The sequence below is a fragment of the Triticum urartu genome, chromosome 2 (assembly GCF_003073215.2).
Source record: "Triticum urartu cultivar G1812 chromosome 2, Tu2.1, whole genome shotgun sequence".
Taxonomy (NCBI): Eukaryota; Viridiplantae; Streptophyta; class Magnoliopsida; order Poales; family Poaceae; genus Triticum; species Triticum urartu.
The window spans coordinates 411,386,548-411,413,623 of record NC_053023.1 but is presented as its reverse complement, the minus strand read 5'-3'; positions in this window follow the sequence as shown (position 1 = coordinate 411,413,623).

Genomic DNA, 27,076 nt, shown 5'->3' with positions numbered 1-27,076 from the left:
AGACGTCAATTGAACTATTTGTTTACACTTTATGCAAGACAACAGTGAACTGCACGATGGTAAGTAAGAACCATGTAGCCTTCTTTTTACTGCCCGTAATGAGTTGTGTTAGATGACAATGTCTGAATCTTTTTTCTTTTGCAGTGGATCCTGAAGCAGTTTACTCAAGATTACCTCTCAAACTACATGATTGGTGGCCGGCCATCACAAGTGGTTGGACTAGAGTCCTGCATGCCTTCTGCATCCAGGAGAGCACAATAGGGCCATTCTGCTTCACCTTGTTCAGCAACCGGAATGTGTGTCGCCTCTTTCTTTACCATTTGTAATAGTACAAGTATAGAACCCTGGTTCATCATTCTTTATTTGGTGCTTATGTAATTCTTAAACATGTGTACCTGTGAATCGAATAATGCATTGGTTGTTTGAACCTGATAGATATGAATAAAGCTATAGCCTACTTTCAAGTTCACATTAAGTACAGATCCTAGGCCTCATTTTCAGGCATTGCAGTGTCTTTTGAGCTGACTTTTGTTACTTACTACACTTGTATCACCATCTCTTCACGTACTAGTGCACCTATACAATTTACCATTGTATTTGGTGTGTTGGGGACACAAGAGACTCTTTGTTATTTGGTTGCAGTGTTGTTTGAGAGGGACCATCTTCATCCTACGCCTACCATGGATTGATAAACCTTAGGTCATCCACTTGAGGGAAAATTGCTACCGCCCTACAAAACTCTATGCTTGGGGACCCAACACGAGTCTACAAGAATAAAGTTGCATAGTAGACATCAAGCTCTTTTCTGGCTCCATTGCCGTGGAGGTGAGTGCTTGAAGGTATATCTTTAGATCATGCAATTGAATCTTTTAGTTTCTTGTTTATCACTAGTTTGTTTATGGAAGAAAAGTACAAAAAATGGAATTGAGGTTGCCTCATATTATTCGTCTTTATCATGTCTTTCTTGAAATTGATGGGAAGGAAAATTGTGTTCCTAGAAGTGTTTTAAAAAACAAAAAAAACAAAAAAAAAAGAATCCCGACTAGGCCAACACAGCCGAAGCCAGGCCAAGGCCCAGCTCCGCGCCGCCTTCCCCGTCGTCCCCGACCGGGACTCTCCCCGGAGTCCGGCGCCGCCCCGCCTCCATTGCCCCTCGCCCAAGCCGCCCTCGCCTCCCCCTCCTTAAATCCGGAGCCCCGGGCCCCTCTCCCTCTCCTCTCCCCGCATCATCGCAGATCCGCGCCGCCGCCGCCGCATTGCTTCACCGCCCGCGCCGCTGCTCGCCTGCGCCGCCGCCTGCTAGCCCCGCTGCCCGCGCCGCCCTCTGCAGCATCCACCGCTCGCCGCCTCCCGTCGCCGCTCGCCTGCGCCGCCGCCCGCTCCTCGCCGGAGCCGCTTCGCGCCGCTACTGCCGCGCTAGAGCTCGCCGTCGCCTCGCCGGAAACCGCCGCCGTCGCCGTTGCCGTTGACCCACCGTGGACCGGTAAAAAAACCACCCGGTCCGATCCGGTTTTATTTTAAGTTCAGTTTATTTAAAAAAACCCTAGACTAGATCTGTTTTTTTAGGTTTTATTAAACAGCGAACGTCCACTGTTTAGACCTTATAAGCGAGCGTTCGCCTTTTAGTTTTTTTCTTTTTCTGTTATTTTCGGCCAGGGACCCGTTTGTGAATAACATATTTGCAGAATAGCCCCTGATCTTCAAAACACCGTAACTTTTTGCTCATTAGTCCAAATCCAACGAAACCAACGCCCACGTCTCTGTTATGATCCCCTCTATCCAGTAATCCAACTCAAACATGTTTTTGAAAAGTTTAAAATTTGAATTAGATCAGATTTGAATTCAAACTCCGTTTGATCATAACTTGAGTTTTGTAGCTCCGTTTGAGTTGATTCTTTTTGCAAATCGAAGCTCTTGACCTAAACATTCTAATAAGGCCAAATTCACACAATTTTGGTACTGTTAGAAATTGTTTTATGTTGCAAGAGTTATTTGTTTGGTTTTGATGTTTTCCGAATCGACTTCTTCGATCTTTCTGATCTTTTGAGTGATTGCTTATGTGTGGTTACTATTGCTTGATTACGATAGATTGACCGGAGTGTGACGAGTAGAGCTATCAAGATTTTTGAGTGCGAATCATCTTCATCAACATTGCAGGTAAGTAACACTTTGATCATACCTTTTCTACAACCCAGTTTTTTTGCATTAGATCAATCTTCACACATTGCATGATTAGGATCTAATTAAACTGTGGGATGGGAAGTAGATGAGGTAGTACCTATTACCTGTTTATTATCAAACCTTTGGGAGTTACTTTTACATTTGCTTATTATGCCAGGCTATGCTAGTAGACGTGGATTGGGTGAGTGAAATCCATGACAGATGTGAGATTGATAATTAATGGTTTATCTAAGGTGGCAACTTAAACACACATCTGGGTGGATTGAGGCACCTGGGTATTCCAGGACCTGCCTGTTTTCTTTTGGACCGCCACCCAGGCTCAAAGGGATCATGAGATTTTTCAAACTAGAAACTTCCGTGTGCAGCCACAAGCCATTATGGGCTCTGGCATAGTTGATTAAGTCGTGCGAACTCTTACAGGGTAGACTAGCAGATGTAGGGGAAAGTAGGTGTACCGGTCTATCCATCGTAAGGTGCTAGCGCTTCTGAAAGACTGTGTCTCGGTCATCTGTTTCTCAAACACCATGTAGTGCGAGAAATCCAACGGAGGCGATCGAGTCTTGTGGGGAAAAGTGCGCAAACCTCTGCAGAGTGTATAAACTAATCATGATTAGCCATGTCCCCGGTTATGGACATCTTGAGTATCTAGTACTTGGATTATCATGTGAATCCCATCATGTGACTTTAAATAATTTTGTTGGGTATAATGATGTTACTTAATTGGGATTGAGAATGCTGTCAACCATTCTCAATGTTCAACAACCACCATGATAGTTAAATAAAATTTAATCCTTTGCAGTAGGGAAAATTTGGCTTTACGCAAACTATAACCATAGAGCTTTTCCACCAGCCAAATATGCATGTAGTGATAGCCATTATTCATCATTCTCCTATGGTGTGAATTTGCCAGTACATTCAATGTACTGACCCTCTGTGGCTGCAACGTCTCATGTTGCAGGATATCTTACGACGAGTAAGTGATACATTAGGGTTACGATTTCTACACTCAACTTTGCCGTTGGTGTTGATGGGAATCCACAATCTTGTTACTTCCGCTATTTTGGATTAAGGTAATAGTATTTACGTTACTTTTACATGTGATTTACCTTTGTTATAAATCCTCGAGTACTGTGTGTGTCAGCATACCGATCCAGGGATGACACTTAAGCACAGAGACTTGATCCATTCGGGTCGGGTCACTACAAGATGGTATCAGAGCACATGTTGACCGTAGGACGTGACCCTAGAAACTGGCAAGCCCATAGCAAAGATTTTTCTCTAAAACTTTACTCTTCAAAAGGATCTTTTACCTCTCTTCTCTTCTGAGCTTATTCAAAATTCCCTTTAGTGAGACCATACCCCTTTCCCCTTTTGACCACACGAAGATTCGACTGATGAGACCACTCCAAGAAGTACAAGATATCGGACAACTAAGACCACTTCGAAATGAAGAGTATTTTCCATGCATCTAAATAATGGAAACTACAACAGTTGAAGACCGAAGACAAGTATAATTTGAAGGCTCTGAAGAATTTCCCGATTTGTGTGACCTAGGAAGGCAACCCTTATGGAACTTGACAGACTATGGAAGTTGTCAATACCCGAGATCAAGGTGTATCGGAGAAAGACCGGAGCATGAAGCATGATAACTCAAAGTTTTGTCAAGAAAACCCTAAGGCAGGAGATATCAACTATGGAAGATAGCTCATGGCAATGACAAGGGAAACACGGTTATCCGTGATGTCATCGCCGCTGATGCTATTGTCACCGTGCTGAGTTAAGGATGCATTTCTTCAGAATGGATTGATGGAAGAAGGTTGATGGAGCACCTATTAGTAAGATGAAGTTTTAACCTTAGCCGGTGTATCACCAGGATCTGGAGTATTACATCAAGAAGTTAAGATGGAGCCACAAGAAGCCGTATTTGAAAGGAAGCATTTCGTGAAGAACTCAGGACCCAAAAGTTGAAAGTAGCCAAGCTAGAGTAGAAAAACCTCGAGATACCGAAGATTCGTCAGGAACGGAAGGACCGTAGTGCCAATGGTTCATGTCAAGGATGTTGAAACCCGGAAGTTTTGAACATAACTCCAGAATATTAAAGGACGTCACGAGAGACTTCGCGTCAACAGAGCTGATCTGGCAAAAGAACTTGAGAAAGACAAGCATGATCGGAAGAAGCCATTGGAGGCATGAACAAGGCTTGAAGAGTTTGGAGACGTTGAAGATTTATTGACCTTTATAAGACCAAACCCCTGTTATATACCTACATTAGATGCGACGTTTGTGAGCTGTCATTTGTTTGATGTTTTTCCTGACAGCCACAAACAAAATCTGTCTTTTCAAAACTTTTGTTTGTATTGTGTGTATCCCTCTCTATCTCTCTTATCTCACCCCATAACCCATGGACCCAATAGATGATGAATGGAGATGAGCTCATATTTGCTAAACCGATGAGTCAATTGGAGACGGACCGATGGATTCAGAACATGGAAGATCACATGGAGAATAACCCTATAGCCGGAAAGGATATGCCCTAGCATGCTCTTCAATGCTTTGAAAGAGGTGCTGCTACTTGGTGGAGGATGTACCAAACCATCAATTGATGGCAAGGAGTAACCACTTGGAAAGAATTTAAGTTGACTTTGCCAAAGTCTCGGTTTGTGTCCCAGAAGTTGAAACCTTATGGAAAGGATATGAAGAAACCTTGTGCATGCAAGCTTTGTGGAGAAATAGGACACACCCATAAAGAACACAAGGATGAATGCCCTAATTGTGAAGGAAGTCACCCAGTTGAAGAATGCCCAGTTAGGCAGATTACTTGTTTCTTGTGTGAAGGGACTACCCACTATCCTGCTAAGTGTCACATTTACCCCATGGTACAACGAACCATCCAGCAGAAGAAAGAAGTAAAGAAAGGAGCCCTTATGGGAATTTTAGAAGAAACTGTGATGAAGGAAGAGGTGGAGGACACACCTAAAGAAGACCCGAGTAAACCCTGCACTAAGTCTTGCTATTCATGTGGAGAAGAAGGAAACATCTACCAAAATTGTTTGAATGGGGATCTAGTAGAATTCCTGACAGAGGAAGTAGAGTATGACCCACAGGAAATAGAAGCCCTAATTGGAATGGAAAGGTCCAGGAAGAGAAGCAGATTGGATTCCAGGAGGGACCTGAGTCATATCACCTGTTATAGGTGCAAGGAGTCAGGGCACTACCTCAACAGTTGCCCAAAAAGGAAACCTCGATACTTGTCAGAAGTAATATGTTTTAGTTGTAATGGAGCAGGGTACTTTGCCAGAGAATGCCCCAAGGAGAAGGAAACTAGTGCTAGATAGTTGAGTTTGCAACAAAAAAATGGAGTAGTAGAAGTGAGAACATTTTCTTTTCTATTGAGGTGTTGAGTTGAGACATGTAATGGAAAAGCGAGAGATTGTAATCACTTGAGAATGAATAAAATTAGCATCGTTGGTACTGATATGGATTTTATGAGTTGTTACTCTATGAAGAAGAATTTTGGCCATTCTGAGGATATAAGAAATATGTTCTATGGAAGATTTGTGCATTTTAAGGGTGGTAGTACCCTGTAAGAACCATTGACCCCTGGAAAAGATAAGGATACTCCACTGAGTGGATTTCGGACAAAATGAATATGAGTTTTGTCTTGATATGTGTGATGCCCCAAGAGTATGTGGGATGAAGTTGGAGACCGTCAGTTGTGTTGGACCAAAGGTGATCAAGGAGTCCAAAGAGAATGTTAAGTTGATAGACTGAAGGTAGCTCAGTCCAAGCAGAAGAGTTATGCAAACTCAAAAAGAAAAATGCAAGGAGGTAGCCTATGAAATTGGAGATAGAGCATGTCTTCGCATGTCCCCTATGCGAGGAGTTAAACGGATTGGAGTTAAGGGACAGTTAGCCCCGAGATTTGTAGGACCATACTGAGTTTTGGAGCGTATGGGAGAAGTGGCCTACAAGTTGGAGTTACCCAAAGGACTGTCAGGAGTTCATGATGTGTTTCATGTTTCCCAGTTGAAGAAGTGCCATGCAGAGATGGCCAATATTCCCCTGTAAGGACGCTTGACCCTGGAAAGGATAATGATGTTCCACGAAGTGGAATATGGACTCCATAAGTATAAGTTTATATCTCGGTATGTGGGATAACCCACGAGGATGAAGAGATAAATTACTATCGGATATAAAGGAGGTATGATGTCGGAAGTATGGATCAAAGGAAAACTCCATGATGAGTCTGAATAATCATGTCCTAGTTTGGTGCCAATATAAGGAAGGAAGACAATACAATTGGATGGATTTAAGAATACTAGGAAGTTGGAAGTTGGAATAATGATCAGTTGCCCGATGATAAATTTCAAGGGCTACAAGTGATGAGATGGGCCATAACCCACAGGTCCCAGGACCTGCCAAGAAGCAAGCACACTCTTGCTGAAGGAAAAACCCCGGAAGAAGTTACGATTTTATCGATAGCAGATTTTATAGGAGCAACGCAAAACCTGAGAGTTGTGAAGGAACGATAGATGTTTGCTTGGCTTGCAGAATCAATGGATTATTCCGAACTTGGTTCGTCGACGAGAGAAATTCTGCAATGCTTGTGAGGATGACTGAGTGTTAGTATGCGAGACTCGCTAAACTGTATACATGGTAATGATTTGGGTGCGGGATGGATTGATCACCATACCGACTTACTCTCATTATTCGCCTTGCTATATGGGATGGTAAATCTGAGTGACTTACCTATAGTAGAGTGTCGACGATCAAAACCTTGTTTAAGCCTTAGAATGGTATAGGTATTTTTCCTTTGTACAAGGCAGCTTTGTCACCCGTAGGTTATACGGTGAGGATCAACCTAGACCCATTTCCTGCAAGAGAAACCATAAATTGTTAACCACCATGAGATATCGATAGTTATTTAGAATTGGCGCCAGACCCGTCAGCTAAGGAGACCAAATCTCGGAATAACCTTACCAAGAGGAAAGGACAAAAGAATTGAGGAAAAAGGTTATGCCGTTACCGGAAGAGCTCAGAGGAGGAATTTTCTCGAGGATCTGAGAAGACCGACACTGTCAAGAATAAGGATGGAGTATATGAGTTTTGATGGAACAGTAACCATGCTTCTAAGGGTGGTAGCACCCCAGACCCCTGTGATGATCGACGGATTTTGAGGAGACCCCCAAACCCTAACCATTTCTTGCTAGCCTCTCTGAATCTCGAGGACGAGATTCATTTTAAGGGTGGTAGGTTTGTAACATCCCAAAATTCTAAATTTTGGAATGTTATAATAAATAGATAGATTTGATTGACTGTTTGATTGATTGACTGAAAGTGAGTGAAATTCGAAACTTTTTGAAAGTTAAACGAGAGGGAATAAAAGAACTTTCCCAAAATTTTCATTTTTGCCTTTATGCTCTCCGTGAATTCAAATACTTTTTCATCACGAAACCCTGGAGAGAAGATGACATGACTTCTTCCATTTATTAAATGACAAGGGGCGTTGAAAATATTTGAATTTCATTTGAGAATATTTCCAATTTTGAAACTTTATGCAACTCAATGATTTTCACGAGAGAAGATAAAATGACTTCTTCAGATTATATGAAATATGAGTTGGGAGTTTCAAAGGATCAAATTCAAAGTCTTTTGAATTTATTTTCAATTTGGAGTTATTTGAGTTTTATTCAAATTATTTTTCTCCAAAAATAAAATACATGGAAAATGGGGTAACATGATTCCCTACAATAGAAAATTGGAGAAAAATTAATTTGAAATCATTTTGGTTTTTTTAAATGATTTTGTTGGATTTTAATAGACTAGTAGAACTGTTTGAATTATTAGAATTTATGTGTATTTTATTAAATGCAAGAAAAATGTTCACCGTGTAGAAAATCTTTTTCTGAAAATTTTGATATATTATATGCCTATATAATATTTTCTTTTAATTTGTTTTATTATTTTATTTGTCTGGAAATGTTTTAAAAAAACAAAAAAAAGAATCCCGACTGGGCCGACCCAGCCGAAGCCAGGCCAAGGCCCAGCTCCGCGCCGCCTTCCCCATCGTCCCCGACCGGGACTCTCCCCGGAGTCCGGCGCCGCCCCGCCTCCATTGCCCCTCGCCCAAGCCGCCCTCGCCTCCCCCCTCCTTAAATCCAGAGCCCCGGGCCCCTCTCCCTCTCCTCTCCCCGCATCGCCTCAGATCCGCGCCGCCGCCGCATTGCTTCGCCGCCCGCGCCGCTGCTCGCCTGCGCCGCCGCCTGCTAGCGCCGCTCCCCACGCCGCCCTCTGCCGCATCCGCCGCTTGCCTGCGCCACCGCCCGCTCCTCGCCGGAGCCGCTTCGCGCCGCTACTGCCGCGCTAGAGCTTGCCGTCGCCTCGCCTCGCCGGAAACCGCCGCCGTCGCCGTTGCCGTTGACCCACCGTGGACCGGTAAAAAAACTGCCTGGTCCAATCCGGTTTTATTTTAAGTTCGGTTTATTTTAAAAAAAACCCTAGACTAGATCTGTTTTTTTAGGTTTTATTAAACAGCGAACGTCCACTGTTTAGACCTTATAAGCGAGCGTTCGCCTTTTAGTTTTTTTTCTTTTTCTGTTATTTTCGGCCAGGGACCCGTTTGTGAATAACATATTTGCAGAATAGCCCATGATCTTCAAAACACCGTAACTTTTTGCTCATTAGTCCAAATCCAACGAAACACTACTAGGAAAAGGCCTACTAATGGCGCACCTAATTTGGCCATTAATGGCGCATTAGTGGTGCGCCAATAGTAGCACGCCATTAGTATATTTTACTAATGGCGCACCACTGGTGCGCCATTAGTATCTGGTATACTAATGGCGCACCTCAGATGCGTCATTAGTATATACAATAGTGCGCCATTAGTATGCCTCCCAGGGGACCATGTATACCCAGGTGCTTTGGCATACTAATGGCGCACGACAACAGGATGCGCCATTAGTAACTTCGGCATACTAATGGCGCACTGTTTAATGATGCGCCATTAGTATCCTTGGGCATACTAATGGCGCACTATGATGTGATGCGCCATTAGTATGAATATTAGGTTTTTTTTATTTTTTTATTTTCTGTTTTTTGCACAGGTTACAAAATGTATAATTGGACAAAATATAGACAGCACACATCAACAACAGATTCATCGAATACAATAGAAGATTAGTCTCTAAATACAATTCATCATTTTAGTCTCCGAATACAATTCATCATATTAATCTCCGAATTGAAAAGACCGAACAAAGATAGAACATTATATTACAAGTCTCGAGACCGCGAGTTTGTCTTCACATTACAAGTCGATATCGATCATCTAAACTACCATCACATAGAAGAGAGCTGCGGTCGTCACGATGAGCATCATCACGATGAAACTCGTCTTCATCCGGTTCCTCCAACGCTCCCTCCCCTCTCCCGCTAGATAGCGGGCGTATCTAGATTCGGCCTCGGCCCTAGTGGTGTACCCTTTGTAACTGTTACCGCTGAATCGGTGAACCTGTCTCCGACACTCCTCCCAGTCGTTGTAGACTCCGGGAACCTTACCCTTGTACACGACATACCACGGCATCACTATGCAGTAGCCAAACGAAACGTTAGTACCAATTCACAAACAATACATAAGCAATATATAAGTATGCAACAGAACGATCGGAAGAGAAAAGCAAGACATTAATAGCATCGATTACATCTAAGTTGAACGACTCTCGAAACCAAAGAGACATACTACAAGTTCATTAAAGTTTAATTACAACATGAGCCAATTGATGTTTCAGAACTAGACACAGCATCACTGCTTTCGACTCGACTCAAGGGACCGGAGCGTGGATGAAGCCGCCGTCTATCGTGGGAGTCATGAAACAACGGGCGTTGTCAGCCTGCATTTGTAGGATTGTGTCGATGTCACTGTTGGACGGTTGATTTCTGAGGTAGAACTGCCCCGCGGTACGAAGGACATCTTGATGGATGATTTCCGCAAACTCCGACTGGATGCGAAAGAATTCTTGTCTGATGTCCGCGTCCTGGATTGCCGACACGCTCGCGGCCCAATCTTTGAGTCTACTCGGTAGCAGAAGTTGATGATGGTCCCGTACGATCGCCCGCATGTGATGGATGGCGTAGTAGGCACCCTTCTGACCGCCAGGAGGCTGCTTGACGCAGCAGAACGTCGTATTGTGGGAGAACACGTGCTTGCCGTACTTACGAATAGGCCTGGTGAAGGTGCCTCCAGATTTGACGTAGCCGGGGAGAACATCATCAAGAACCTTCTTGACATTTGTGTAGTCTACGTTCGACTGACGGTCCGGGTCGAAATACGTGGCCATGGAATATTTGGGGCTTAGGAGGATGAGCGTGCAATGTGTGTCACTGCAGAAAACACGGAATGTTAAAAGAAAAATGATCGAAATCTAAGAATTCATATGTTACGGGGCGGTTGAGGGGAGGACTTACTCGAGAAAGTAAGGCACGAGGAAGTTATCCTTATCTTGGTTTGCCAGAATGACGCCTTCGAGGTAAGAACTCGCGACTTGCCGGTCCCCAGCGCTGCCCAAGATCTTGGCACGCATGTAGAAGGGGTCGACTATCACGATGTCCGGGGTCTTGTCGCGAATGATCCACATCTCCATACTCAGCGAAAATAGCCGAACGAAGGTGTAGTGCAGCGGATGAAGGTTCAACATAGCGTGGATGTCATCAAACCGCAGGACGATCGTACCCCCGATGGAGTTAACCACAAAGCCCTTGCCCTCTGGCACCTTGGCCGCGAAAACCGGGTATGCCACATCCTTCTCTCCGAGACGGCACTTCTCCAAAGAAAGAACACTGTCATGCAGACTTCGCATAGCACCGGTTGCAGCATCGAGCATATTTCTCGGTAGCATCGGCCTACCCGCCACATGCACCCTCCTCGAGATATCCTCAGGTGAAGGTGGCCCGTCCTGAGCACGGATCGTACTCGGTGCCAGCTGGCCCGCACCCTTGTTAGTCTTTCTTTTGCGTGCCTTCTTCTTCTCCTGTAATGGGACCGAGTTCTGCTCACAGACCGCCTTCTTGAGTGTGTTGGGGCTGATCTTATTTCGCACCTCGCCTATCTGAGGCTCGGTGAAGTCGACAGCTGGAGGCGTCTCCTGAGATCTGAACTGCAGACGACGCCTGTTGCAACTTGGCTTCTCCGCGGTACCAGCTAGATCGCGCACGTCTTTTGTTGGGTTGGGTTCTTGAGAAGGAGGCCCCATGAAGTCGCCACCATACCCATGATCGGCAAAGTACTGATCGACGTTGGCAAATGTATCGTCGTCGTCGTCATTCTGATCCTATGCCATATGCATGTTTGGATCCAGTGGCATAGGGATGTCCGGCACCGTTGCGGCGGTCTTGCCATGGGGCCGACTTGGCGCCGGCACGACTGGCGGTGTTGTCTTTGGGGTGGTGTCCCCCGCCCCCAAACGAATCTGGCTCTTCGGCCAAAGCAGGGGCCAGCTCAGGCAGGCGCTGAGGGTCATAACGTCATCATCGTCGGCCCCGACGGGTCGAATCGGAGGTAACAACTCATCGCAGCCTGGCAGCACCCGGACCAGTTGAACCCTAAACAAGTTGGGTGGAATCTGGGTATCGTGGAACAAGGGGTTGCCCGGTTGAACGATTTTGCCCTTGGCGACATCGACCAACTCGTTGTTCACGAAGTGCAGGAGAGTGCACGGAACGTCGGCGGCGCCCTGAGAAAACATGTAGGGCGTCAGGGATGCCCAGTCAAAGGCAAGGAGATGAAGTCCTCGGCCGAGAGAGGCTTAATTAGTTACCGTGATGATGGCGTCGAGCTCGGCTAATGTCGAGGCACCGCCAACGGCGGGCGTGCAGTTGACGGAGGGGCCGCTTGTTGCAGAGGTGCCGGCCGACGTACACCCGGGTGCATTAAGCTCCCGTGCCGGCGTCGGAGACACCAATGCCGCCTCCGCCGGAGACACCAATGGCCCCACCATTGCGTTCTGCGAGTTGCTGGCCATGAAGCTAGGAATCGGGGGCGGCCCCTGTTGGCCGCCCGCAATCCACGCACTAATCCCCTGGATCAAGGTACGCACAATGGCGGTGATCGTCGCTCCGAGTTGTTGTTGCACTTGCTCTTGGACAATCTTCGGAATCCGCGCCACCTGTGCCCTGAGTTCTTGAACCTCGCGCGCCTGGCTTTCCGAGCTGGTCTTTTTCTCCTTTCGCCCACCAGTGTTATAGTATGACGACCATTTTGTCGACAAGCCTTTGCCGGCCACACGACCAGCTGACGTCGGCTTACTGAGCTTATCCTTGTTCTTCATTACATTCAACGCCCTATTTAGAGTGGTGTCCCAAGGGTTGCTCTTAGTCGACCCCGCGCTACTGCTTTCAGTCGCCTGCGGAAGGAATGTGAACCATTTAGAAATTTGGCTTCATTAATTAGAATGCAACCATATGGAGCTAATTACGCAGGGGTGTATTCCTTACCAGAACAAGCTCAAGCGCCCTGGTCTTCGGATCCGTGGTAAGCTCCTTTGTTTTCGGGTCCTTCTTGTACCGGGCCCTGACAAAGTTCCTGGTCTGCTTGTCACCGTATTTATCGAAGAGGGGCGGTAGGCCTTGCTCGGCACGGTCCGCCTCCTCCTTGTCCCATATAGACTCCGCCACTCTGTAACCGCCGGGACCGAGTGTGTGTTCCCCTAAGTTCAGCTCCCGCATTTCTTTCCCCCACTTACTTGATTCGGAGTTTGCGGTGCTCGAGCAATTGATCTTGAAGTCGTTGTAGTCATCTTCAGTGATCGAAGGATTTTTCTCCTTGATCTTCTCATAACTCTCACCTTTCTCGATCATTCTCTTCACATTGCTTTTCCAAGTAGACAGGGCCTTGCTCATCTTCGTGAGGGCAGCATTGTTCACTTTATTCCCTTTGAGGCTTGTGTTTTCAAATTCAGCGGGGAACTTGTATCGTTCGTGCAGCTTCGTGAAGATGAGGTTGCGCAAATTCCCTCGGTCAGGATGCCTTAGGTTCTCGGTGTTGATCGAGACGGTGCTCCAGAGAATGCACCCGAGCTGAAGCGAGTACCCCTTGACTATTCGTTCGGGTGCCGTTGGATTCCCGTCGGAGTCCACTTCAATAACTTCCTCCTTGAGGGTGCGGAGCACGGTCGGGCGCCGGTCCTTCCGTTGCCTCTTCGGTTGGCTGCCATCTGTGCGTGCGCCGCCATCATCAGTGGTGGCATCCTCAGCGGCACCATCAGTGGTGGCATCAGTGGGGTCATCCTCGGCGGTACCATCAGTGGTCTCAGGATCGGTGGGGAAGGCGGCGTCCTCATACAAGTGAGGTTGTTCCTCCATCTCCTGGGACAGCTCCCAGAATGGCTTGACGCGTGAACCCCCAGCCTCATCGTTGTTGGCCATGTTTCTCTCTAAATAGGAACAAAGTTTGGTCAAAAAGTTGGTTATTGTCAAGGAACAAGATCTCTAAGTTGACCAAATAACCTAATTCTCGAGGAATGTCGCCAAAAAGTTGGTTATTGTCAAGGAACAATTGAGAGATGTTTGTGATATTGCCTAGGCATTTTGGGATAGAACCTGTTAGTGTGTTGTTGCTAAGGTCCAAGTCCACGTTCTCAGGGTAACCTAGTTCTTGAGGGGTGTGTCTAGAAAGTTGGTTGCTGCAAAGATACAAGGTTGTGAGTTTGGTCAAATTGCCTATGATGTTTGTGATATTGCCTTGGATCTTGAAGGCACTGTTGCATGATGCAGTGGTACAGCCAGCATGGGACCTCATCTTTGCAGGCTAATTTTCTAGATTGTAACACTGGGATTTGTGCACAAGCTAAGCTAGCTAAGACAGTAGCTTCCTTGCAACCCACAAAAGACAAAGGAAAAGGGGTGAAAAGGGGGAGATGGTTAGCTTTGATGAGCAGGCAACATCTTCCTAACCCCCTTCTTCTTGTCTCCTCTCACTATCTCTCTCACACACATGGCAAGCAAGGGTGTCTGAGTGTGTGAAAAAAATACTAAACTAATCCAACCACTAAAGCAAATTAATTTTTATTTCGGTTGAGAATCGGGCACCTTCTAGGTCAAGAAAATTGTGCATGACCTTTGCTAATTTTCTTGACCTAGGAGTGCCCCATTTCTCAACCGAAACGGAAATTAATCAACGTTTCAGGAGAAAGGGGTCATTTTAGAAGATCACAAGTAGCAGCAGCATCACTTGACAAAATCACAACTAGCAGTAGCATCACAAGTAGTACAGCAGCAACATCATCACAAGTAGTACAGCAGCAGCAGCATCATCACAAGTAATACACTTAGCTACCAGTTCAGAAATACAGCTAAGATAAGATCATCACCACATTTTAGAAACATAGCTCATCATTTTCATTCTTACAGATAAGATCATCACCACATTTCAGAAATACAGCTTCATAGGTTGTTCTCTATATGCAAGCAGTAGACCATATATATGTGACATTTTCATCTCTCATTAGCGCTAAGATCTAACGTCTATTTTTGCTCATGCTGATTACTCACTTCAAAATAGGTTGCTTAGTAGTACGAAACAACACACAGCAAGCTCCATCAAAAACAGAATAAAAAATGGCCATGTCATGCTTGGCAATAGCATAAGTGACATGAAAATTCAGGAGTAGGAGATCACAAAAGTACAGTCCATAGGTTACTCCAAGTTTCTGAATTTTTAGTAAATTTTCTGTAAGAAAAGAACTAAAAGAAAAGAAATCCTAGGGTTAAAAAATCTGGAGCAAGTCCTAGCAGAACCACAAAATGTTCATCTACTCAAATTAATGTCCAAATAGTGTCATATCTGAAATTAACCTGTCATGTTCACTGCTCAAACATGAAGTACCAGCAACCTTCAACAAGAAGTACTCAAACTGTCAAACATGAAGTACAAGCAACCTGCTATGTTAGGAGTACAAGAAGGATCCTGCTGCATTATACTGGTTGGCAGTGCTTTTGCATTATACTATATTCCTAACATTTCAGAATACATTGCATGTTAGTTTCTGTTCAAAAACCAAACCTTGTAAATTTGGACCAGGTTGATTATAGGGAAAAATGTCAATGATATGTTTCTCTATAAACTTGGTGATATTTACAAAGTTTGGCTTGGGGCATGGGAGGTTCTTACTTTTTGTAATAAAAAAATAAATTTTCATTTTTCAAGTGCCAAAAGAGGGTTTTTGTGTGAAAAATAAGATGCAAAAGTTCACTTATCTAATTACTAATGGTTTTCGCCAACGAGTTCCAGGCAATTTGATCGGGCTGAGTAATTACATGGGGACAGCTAAAGAACCAACCTAATCAGCTAGAATAATGGCTAGACAAATTAAGCAATCGCACAGTTGGGCATGCATTCCATCCCTAAACAGCACAGGCAGAGAAAGAGCAGGGCAGAGGAGAGGGGGATGGGATTATACCTAGTCTAAGAGACCAAACCAGATGTGCAGGCAGAGCTGCTTGTGCCACGGCCAGCAAATCAAAGGTTGGTGGCGTCTGACGCGTGCACCTGCGTGAGCAAAGGAAGCCAAAGCGCATGAGAAAATCAAAGGGAAGGGAATGGAAGGGAAGGGAAGAGAAGAGCAAATCGAGGATTACCTTGACGAGCAGCGGCGTCCCGAGCGAGAAGAAGCGCTAGTGTCTCCCCGCGGCCGGCGACCGATGTGCAGAGGTGGTTGTCCGGGACGGTGCGACGACGGCGAGGCTTTCTGGGCTCTGGGGGAGAGGAGAGGGCGAGGGAGGGAGAGGGCGAGGGCGAGGGAAGGCGGGGAGAGGGCGAGGGAGAGGGAAGGCGAGGAGAGGGCGAGGGAGGGAGAGGGCGAGGGCGAGGAGAGGGCGCAGAGGGCGAGGCAGGGCGGCGGCGGTGGAGCGGGCGCGGGCGAACGACGTCGGGTTAGGTTTGGGCAAGAGGTGGATCTGGCGAGGGAGGGAGAGAGGCTAGAGGGAGAGGGCAGCGGCGGCGGCGGCGCGGTGGAGGGAGGGACGAGGGAGAGGGAACTGGCGAGGGGGAGAGGGAAGGGGGGATCGGGCACAATACTAATGGCGCACCACCCCTCGGTGTGCCATAAGTACATCCATACTAATGGCGCACCTCACCGTGGTGCGCCATTAGTATTTTTTTTTTCTGCTCAAGCCAACAGGTTATCTTCCACCTGACCTAATCCACACCAAGTTCCCTCTACTAGCTCGACTGGTCAGCAGCGAGTTCTCACATCAAGAGGTCCTGTGTTCGATTCCCAGGCTCCACAAATTTTTTTTATGCATTTAAAATGCTGTTTGATACTTATTTGTGTTTAAATATGTTCAAACTAGTTTAAATCATAACAGTAATATTTTTTTTATAAGACAGTAATATTTTTTAAAAAATATCATCAAACAGTAATGCCGGTGGAGCGGGGGAGGGTGCGCGGGGTGCGGGGGGTCGGCGGCGGCGGTTGAGTAGGGGAGGGTGCAGGGGGTCGGCGGCGGCGGTTGAGTAGGGGAATCGAGGGTGCGGGGGGTCGGCGGCGGCGGCCGCTGGACCAGGGGGTGCTCGGCGGCGAGGGGGACCGGATCTGGCGAGGTGGGATAGAGATCGAGATGGAGGGGGATCGAGATCAAGTGTCCATGAAATTTAAAAATATTCATGATAGTTCAAAAAGTGCCCATGAAATACAATCGAGAAATGAAGGCTACGATTTAAATACAATCGATGTTAGCTAGCTATCTGTTCACAATCTTCTTGCCCTTGTTTTTCGCAAATGGAGTTCTTCTGTGGAACGGACGTCCTTTAGGTAGGGTGGTCCTGCTTCTTCTTGTGGTGTATGCTGCTACTTCATCATCGTCGCCATGTTCGATCCTCGGGTCGCCGTACTTGTCGAAGTCTTTCTCATTGGCTACTCCATCCATTCCGATGATCATCCTTTTGCCTCTCCTCACGACAACACGACTGGGCTTTGACGGGTCGGTAATGAAGAAGCATTGGTCCACTTGGGAAGCCAGTACCCATGGCTCATTTTTCGCGGTGATGTTTGCGCCCGCGGTCTTGGATTTGGCTTCGGGTATAACCATGGTGGTGAAATATCGGTCTTCTTTTAGGACGCTCTTGGCCCATCTGACACGGAACATCGGGACCTTCTCTCCAGCGTAGCTCAGCTCCCAGATCTCCTCGATCCTTCCGTAGTATCTGTCCTTGTCGTTACCGGTGTAGGATTCCATCGTTACCCCGGAGTTCTGATAACCATCGCTCTTCATGTCCTTGGCCTCGGTGTAGAATGTGTAGCCGTTGATATCGTACGCCTCATAGGTCATCAGGTTGTGCTCGGCGCCCTGTGACAAGGCGAATATGAGTTGTTCTTCCGCGAAAGAATCCTCATGTAAAGGGTACGACAGAAGCTTCTGCTTGAACCAACGCGTGAAACATGAGTTGTGCTCTTTGAGTATATCTCCGTCCGTCCTCTGTTGGCCTCGGTCATTGTACGTCTTCTTAATAAAGGTTTTGTGCTGTACCACCCAAGGATCGACCACGTCTATGTGTTGTAGCGCGACTAGGTTTGCTCTTTCAAAGTCTGCGAGTCGACCCTCGAAGTCGACATGCATTTTGCGACGACCCTCACGGTGACCCCATCCAGCGAGCCTACCGAGGTGCCTGTTGACGGGCAGACCAACGGGGTTCTCGATGCCTAGATAATTCGTGCAGTAGGAGATGCACTCTTCGGTCAGAAAGCCTCTGACTATGCTTCCCTCTGGACGTGACATGTTGCGAACGTATCCTTTGATGACACCATTCATCCTTTCGAACGGCATCATGCTGTGCAGGAACGTCGGCCCGAGTTGGATGATATCGTCCACGATATGGACCAGCAGATGCACCATAACGTCGAAGAATGCGGGCGGGAAGTACATCTCAAGCTCGCATAGTATCACCATGATCTCTTCCTGTAGCCTTCTGAGTTGCCTCACGCCAACAGACTTCCGAGAGATGACGTCGAAAAAGTTGCATAGGCCAAATAGGGTTTCACGGACGTGCGCGTCCATAATCCCACGTATTGCAACTGGAAGTATCTGCGTCATCAGCACGTGACAGTCGTGAGACTTCATCCCGCTGAACTTCAGCTTCGCTGGGTCTAGGTATCTGCTTATCTTCCCCGCGTAACCGTAAGGAAGTTTTACTCCTACGAGGCAGGTGAAAAACTGCTCGATCTCCTCCTAACTTAGAGTGAAGCACGCGGGAGGGTAGTCATTTCCAGTCTTCTTGGCCTTCTTGCCTTTGCGACGACTTTCTGTGTCCTGCTTCGCCTCATCATCATCATCATCATCATCATATATAGCGTGAAGCTCCTGCCTGATGCCCATTGATTTCAAGTCTGCCCTTGCTTTCGGCCCATCTTTGGTCCTCTCTAGCATGTTGAGCAGGGTACCAAGCAGACTCTCGCACACGTTCTTCGTGATATGCATGACATCAAGGCTGTGAGGCACACGGTGGATCTTCCAGTACGGCAAGTCCCAGAAAACAGACCTCGTTTTCCATACCTTCAGCAGCGGCTCTGGAGCCTTTCGCTTCTTTCCCAGCTCTGGCGCCTTTTGCTTCTTTCCCGGCAGTGGGCAGTCTTTCCAATTTTTCAACAGCTCGTCTATTTCCTCGCCGCTCCTCGTACGCAAGCGTCCTCGGGGTTCGGTTTCACCATCGAACAGATCGTTGCGTTTTCTCCACGGGTCATCGTCGCGAAGCCACCTTCGATGTCCCATGAACACGGTTTTCGAAGACCCAGGATCTCTATCTAGCTGGCGATACGTTGTGTCATCCATGCACCTGACGCATCCAGAAAATCCGTGGACCACCTGCCCCGCGACATATCCGTAACCGAGATAGTCGTGCACCATCGTGAGCAGCGCGGCTCTCATAGGGAAATATTCTTTCTCTGCGGCGTCCCACGTATTGGCTGGCGTTTTCCACAGCGTGTCAAGCTCCTCTTTCAGCAGCCCCAGATACAGATTGATGTCGTTCCCTGGTTGTTTCGGTCCTTCAATTAGCATACTCATGTGAATGTACTTCCTCTTCATGCACAACCAGGGGGGAAGGTTGTACATCCACAAAAACACAGGCCAGGTGCTATGTGTGCTTCTCTGGCTGCCAAACGGATTGACTCCATCGGTGCTCGCGCCCAGCATGATGTTCCTTGGATCGTTCCCAAATTCTGGGTCTTCGAAGTTCAACGCTTGCCACTGGCTCGCATCCTTAGGGTGACTCAGCATCTTGTCTTTTTTATCTATCTCCGGATCATTTGGGTCATCTTCTCGCTTCTTCTCCTCCCTATCCGCGTGCCAACGCAGGAGCTTTGCTACCTTAGGGTCCGCGAAATACCGCTGCAGACGAGGATTGATCGGAAAGTACCACGCCACTTTTCGAGGAGCTTTCTTCCTCTTCTTGTATCGAGTGACGCCGCACACCGGACATATGGTAGACTCCACGTGCTCGTCCCGATAAATGATGCAATTGTTCATGCACACATGGTATTTCACGTGCGGTAAATCCAGAGGACACACGATTTTCTTCGCCTCCTCCAAACTGGTCGGGCACTTGTTCCCCTTGGGAAGACGTTCGTGCCAGAATGACATGTTCTCGTCGAAGCATGCGTCGGTCATTTTGTGTTTTACCTTCATCTCCAGAGCCATGAGCGTTACTTTCAGGCGGGTATCCTCGGGCCTGCATCCTTCATACAATGGAGTAACCGCGTCTAACTCAAGTTGATCCATCTTGGCTTTCTCTCGGGCGGCAGCTCTTGCGTTATCCGTCTGCTTGAGAAGCAGCTCTTGAATATGAGGGTCCTGCACCCATCCCATCGATGGTCCAGCGTCGTCTGCTCCGCCGGCATCATCATCTTCATGATCATGCCCGTCGTCTGCTCCGGCATCTTCCTCATCATCATGTCCTGCATCTTCTACATGATGACTGTGTACAGCATCACCGTCGTGATCATCTCCTGGGGATTCTTCGTCTTCTCGCCCGCCCGAGCTGCGGTGGTTGTCTTGCTGCCCTTCCTCATTTCTTGCCCGGCCCCCATGGACGACTTCGTAGTCATCTTCATCACCTTGCCACCGATAGCCATCCATGAAACCACGCAAGAGCAGGTGGTCCCGCACCTGCCCGGATTCCGGGTCCGCAATAAGGCTCTTCAGCTTGCATCTTCGACATGGACATCTTATCTCCGTCTCATTCTTTTGAAGCATCTGGCCTTCGCGGACCTCAAAAACCTATTCACGATGCCTTCGGTCATCATGCGGACCATGGTCGCCTGCGGGGTAGAGAAAAACGATATTTTAGAACCAAAAAAAATTTGGCATGACTTTCCCTAAAAATAGGACCAAAAAGAATGCTTAATGCCAAAATTCTCGTCGAAACGGAAATGAATCAACATTCCGGCAAAATATTGGCAACTATCGCATTTCAAATACCGGTACACCTCCAAACACAAACACATATGCAACACCACAAACATATGCAACACCACGAACATACATAGATCTAGCTAGGCCATAAAAAGTGCATGTGCACATTGTTGTAGGGAGAACAACATAAATATAGCTTCCCCCCTGACTTACCTATCAAAACAAGGTAATTTAACCACTTAAATTGAATGAATCTATGGTGGAAATGAGGTGAAAAAGAGGAGGCACCCGAGACAAGGAGGAGGTGGAGAGAATGAAGTGGGGAGAAAGTGAGTGTGGGTAGGAGAGGCTGTCCAAAATATCTTGTTGCTGCCCACTTACCAATGGCGCACCAACTCTAAATGCGCCATTAGTAATCCAGGTTACTAATGGCGCACCTTCTGGTGGTGCGCCATTAGTAGTTTTGCAAAAAAACATACTAATGGCGCACTGTCCCACAGTGCGCCATTACTAGTTTAAACTAGTAATGGCGCACGGTGGAACAGTGCGCCATTAGTAGTTTTGCAAAAAAGGGAATAAAAAATATAATAAAAAAAACAACATTAGTGGCGCACTTTCCGGCAGGTGCGCCATTACTAGTTACAACTAGTAATGGCGCACTGTGTCTGGATGCGCCATTAGTATGTTTGGACATGCGCACTAGTTAAAAAAAATTTGATACTAATGGCGCACCCTGGGCCAGGTGCGCCATTAGTAGTTTCAACTCTAATGGCGTATCAGGAGGTGGTGCGCCATTAGTATATACTAATGGCGCACCGCTTGTCTGGTGCGCCATTAGTGTCAATCCCATCTATAGCCCTTTTTCTAGTAGTGAAACCAACGCCCACGTCTTCGTTATGATCCCCTCTATCCAGTAATCCAACTCAAACATGTTTTTGAAAATTTTAAAATTTGAATTAGATCAGATTTGAATTCAAACTCCGTTTGATCATAACTTGAGTTTCGTAGCTCCGTTTGAGTTGATTCTTTTTGCAAATCGAAGCTCTTGACCTAAACATTCTAATAAGGCCAAATTCACATAATTTTGGTACTGTTAGAAATTGTTTTATGTTGCAAGAGTTATTTGTTTGGTTTTGATGTTTTCCGAATCGACTTCTTCGATCTTTCTGATCTTTTGAGTGATTGCTTATGTGTGGTTACTATTGCTTGATTACGATAGATTGACCGGAGTGTGACGAGTAGAGCTATCAAGATTTTTGAGTGCGAATCATCTTCATCAACATTGCAGGCAAGTAACACTTTGATCATACCTTTTCTACAACCCAGTTTTTTTTGCATTAGATCAATCTTCACACATTGCATGATTAGGATCTAATTAAACTGTGGGATGGGAAGTAGATGAGGTAGTACCTATTACCTGTTTATTATCAAACCTTTGGGAGTTACTTCTACCTTTGCTTATTATGCCAGGCTATGCTAGTTACGTGGATTGGGTGAGTGAAATCCATGACAGATGTGAGATTGATAATTAATGGTTTATCTAAGGTGGCAACTTAAACACACATCTAGGTGGATTGAGGCACCTGGGTATTCCAGGACCTGCCTGTTTTCTTTTGGACCGCCACCCAGGCTCAAAGGGATCATGAGATTTTTCAAACTAGAAACTTCCGTGTGCAGCCACAAGCCATTATGTGCTCTGGCATAGTTGATTAAGTCATGCGAACTCTTACAGGGTAGACTAGCAGATGTAGGGGAAAGTAGGTGTGCCGGTCTATCCATCGTAAGGTGCTAGCGCTTCTGAAAGACTGTGTCTCGGTCATCCGTTTCTCAAACACCATGTAGTGCGAGAAATCCAACGGAGGCGATCGAGTCTTGTGGGGAAAAGTGCGCAAACCTCTGCAGAGTGTATAAACTAATCATAATTAGCCGTGTCCCCGGTTATGGACATCTTGAGTATCTAGTACTTGGATTATCATGTGAATCTCACCATGTGACTTTAAATAATTTTGTTGGGTATAATGATGTTACTTAATTGGGATTGAGAATGCTATCAACCATTCTCAATGTTCAACAACCACCATGATAGTTAAATAAAATTTAATCCTTTGCAGTAGGGAAAAATTGGCTTTACGCAAAACTATAACCATAGAGCTTTTCCACCAGCCAAATATGCATGTAGTGATAGCCATTATTCATCATTCTCCTATGGTGTGAATTTGCCAGTACATTCAATGTACTGACCCTCTGTGGCTGCAACGTCTCATGTTGCAGGATATCTTACGACGAGTAAGTGATACGTTAGGGTTACGATTTCTACACTCAACTTTGCCGTTGGTGTTGATGGGAATCCACAATCTTGTTACTTCCGCTATTTTGGATTGAGGTAATAGTATTTACGTTACTTTTACATGTGATTTACCTCTGTTATAAATCCTCGAGTACTGTGTGTGTCAGCATACCGATCCAGGGATGACACTTAAGCACAGAGACTTGATCCATTCGGGTCGGGTCGCTACAAGAGGCTGATAGCTGGGTCCACGGCCACATGCAAGGAAATACCTCCTTATTACCTGATATCTGGGACCCACCGAAAGGGCCTCTGTATTTCTCGAAAAAAACATTACCACCGCTGACAGCTTGGACCCACCACCTATATCTTCGCACGCAAGGAAGTGCCTCCTTATTACGCACAAAAAAATGAATACTCCCCCTGCTAGTTGGGACCCAGTATAGTTGCAGGCTGACTTGTGGGCCTACTAAGTTGATGGGGACGGAGGGCTTTGTCAAGTTAGTCAATATGCATGATTCTAGCTCCAGTGACCGTACGATGTCCATCCAATGGCCGTAGTGCTTCTTCAACCTCTGGTCTTCTTGCTCCAGCCGCCCAAACCAGCGTCGGTCGTGCCTCGTGCTCCTGCCTCCCGTGGCCGGTTACGATGCGGCGGAGGCCTCACCGCCCCCTACTACTCCCACCGCTGCCAAGCCATCCCTCTACTCAACCACACCCCCTGTTATTCTGCGGCGACGAAAGCCTCACACCATAGCGAACCAGTGAACCCTCATACTCCTCTACGCATGGACATCCACTGCCGCGTCTTCCCCGGCTCCGCGTTGTCCCCTCCCTAGACCTCACCGTCGTCCACCGCCATGGTGCTCTCGGTGCGACGTGGTCAACGTGGTCAAGGAACGGCTTCCATTGGACATGGACTATACGTGGAGAGGCTGACAGCTGGGTCCACGGCTGCAGCAAGTAAGTGCCTCCTTATTACACGCAAAATAATTATTCCTCCACCTGACAGCGGGGACCCACCGGACAAGCCACCGTATTTCGTGAAAAAACGTTTCCCCTGACTGTTGGGACCCATTAGCTACATCTTCGCACGCAAGGAAGTGCATCCGGGCAAAAAAATGATTCACCCCCCTGACTGCTGGGACCCACCAGCTACATCTTCGCACGCATGGAAGTGCCTGACAGTCAGGACCCACCTATTCGAAGCGTACGTAGCGTTGTCATTCTGGTCGCGAACGTGTACGTACATACAGGTCGATGTAGAGGCTCGCACGTGTCGTAGTAGAGGCGTGCCTGTAGCATGTACACGTACGTACAGTGGCCAGTGTGCAGGAAAGAAAATATGGCCACATACGTACATATGGGCTAGGTCTCGAACGCCTACTCGCGCATACGTACGGCCAGGGCTCATGTACATGGCTGGGTCAGAACGGAGAAACTGCGTCGTGTTCATGGGGAGCGAACCGGCTGGGTCAGAACGAAATGCGTCGTCATGTTCATCGGGAGGGCTTGGACGGAACAACCGATGGAAACAAGGCCTGGCGTACTGCAGAACGGAGGAAACGACCTTGTGTTTGACCGGCCACGTTCGAAACGGGATCTTGTTCATCGAGAGGGGTCTGGCGTACCGCAAAATAGAGGAAACGGACCTCCTATGGTCGAAATAGGGGTCATGTTGATCGGGAGGGGTGTGGCGTACCGCAAAACAGAGGAAACATACTTGTGTTGGAGCGCTATGGTCGAAACGGGGGTCCTGTTCATCGGGAGGGGTGTGGCGCACCGCAAAACGGGACTCCACGGGATACTATTCATCTCCACCGTCGACCCCCTCCAGCCTCCATGGGCTACTGTTCATCCACCGTCGACCTCCTCCAGCTTCCACCTGCGACTGTTCATCCACGGGCTCCTGTTCATCCAGCCTCCATCGTGCGCTACTCCATCGGCTATTGTTCAACCAGCCCTCTCCACGGGCTCCTGTTCAACCATCCCTCCACGGGCTACTGTTCATCCAGCCCTCCACCATCCACTGTTCACCCTGCCCTCCATGGGGTGGTCCTGTTCATCCAGCCCTCCACGGGGTCCTGGTCATCCAGACATCCAGAGGCAACACCACGGGGTCCTGTTCATCCAACCCCACCAGGAACTGTTCATCCAAAACCCCCAGCAACGCTCACTATTCATCCAGAGGCAGCATCGATGGGCTTCAGTTAGCAGCAGTAGCGAAGGAATCGCTCGATCGAGTTCAGTTAACAGCCATCGATCGATCGCTCGGGTTCAGTAACGTGTAGCCTGCTGTGCAATCGCTCGAGTTCAGTTAGAGCCCAATGACTTGCTCGGGTTCAGTTAGAGCCCAATGCCTCGCACCCACGCGTGTGCGTGTACGAGAGAAACGCGCATCGCTCGGCCCCGACCACCCACCGTAACCGGGAACACCCTGATATTTTCCTCACCCTCGCTTCTACCATGGTTTTTTCCGTCATGGATGGCCCAAAGAATGTCATGCAGCTGCGTCTCCGGCCCACCCAGGATGAAAAGCCCATTTTTTGTCATGATTTTTCGTCATAGAAGTATGACAGAAAAAAATTTCATTCAGCCCAAAATGTCACGATGTGTCTTTTTTTTGTAGTGAGTGTTTCGTAGAAAAGGAATATCAAACGGAGTCCAAATGGAATGAAACCTTCGGGAATGTGATTTTTGGAACAAACGTGATCCAGAGGACTTGGAGTGGACGTCAAGCAATGAACGAGCAGGCCACGAGGCCCTCATGGGCCCCTCATTGCTCCACTGACCTACTTCTTCCTCCTATATATATCCATGAACCCCGCAAACATCCAGGAGCACCACAAACCTCATTCCACCGCCGCAACCTTCTGTACCCAAGAGATCCCATCTTGGGGCCTTTTCCAGAGCTCCGCCAGAGGGGGCATTGATCACGAAGGGCCTCTACATCAACTCCATGGCCCCTCCGATGATGTGTGAGTAGTTTACTTCAGACCTTCGGGTACATAGCTAGTAGCTAGATGGCTTGTTCTCTATCTTTGGATCTCAATACAAAGTTCTCCTCGATTCTCTTGGAGATCTATTCGATGTAACTCTTCTTTTTGTGGTGTGTTTGTCGAGATCCGATGAATTGTGGGTTTATGATCAAGTTTATCTATGAACAATATCTGAATCTTCTCTGAATTCTTTTATGTATGATTGGTTTATCTTTGCAAGTCTCTTTGAATTATCAGTTTGGATTGGCCTACTAGATTGATCTTTCTTGCAATGGGAGAAATGCTTAGCTTTGGATTAAATCTTGCAGTGCTCGATCGCAGTGACAGAAAGGGAAACGACACGTATTGTATTGTTCCCATCGAGGATAAAAAGATGGGGTTTACATCATATTGCATGAGTTTATCCCTCTACATCATGTCATCTTGCTTAAGGCGTTACTCTGTTCTTATGAACTTAATACTCTAGATGCATGCTGGATAGCGGTCGATGTGTGGAGTAACAGTAGTAGATGCAGAATCGTTTCGGTCTACTTGCCACGGACGTGATGCCTATATACATCATCATGCCTAGATATTCTCATAATTATTCGCTTTTCTATCAATTGCTTGACAGTAATTTGTTCACCCACTGTAATACTTATGCTATCTTGAGAGAAGTCACTAGTGAAACCTATGGCCCCTGGGTCTATTTTCCATCGTACAAGTTTCCAATCTATTTTATTTTGCAATCTTTACTTTCAATCTATATCATAAAAATACCAAAAATATTTATCTTATTATTATCATCTCTATTAGATCTCACTCTTGCAAGTGGTCGTGAAGGGATTGAAAACCCCTTTATCGTGTTGGTTGTGAGGTTCTTATTTGTTTGTGTAGGTACAAGGTGACTCACGCGTGGTCTCGTACTGGATTGATACCTTGGTTCTCAAAAACTAAGGGAAATACTTGTGCTGCTTTACTGCATCACCCTTTCCTCTTCAAGGGAAAACCAACGCAGTGCTTAAGAGGTAGTAAGAAGGATTTCTGACGCCGTTGCCGGGAGATCTACGCCAAGTCAAGACATACCAAGTACCCATGACAACTCTTATCCTTCGCATTACATTAGTTTCCATTTGCCTCTCGTTTTCCTCTCCCCCACTTCACCCTTGCCGTTTTATTCGCCCTCTTTTCCTTTCGTCCTGTTTTTCCTTTCGCCCCTTTTTCGCTT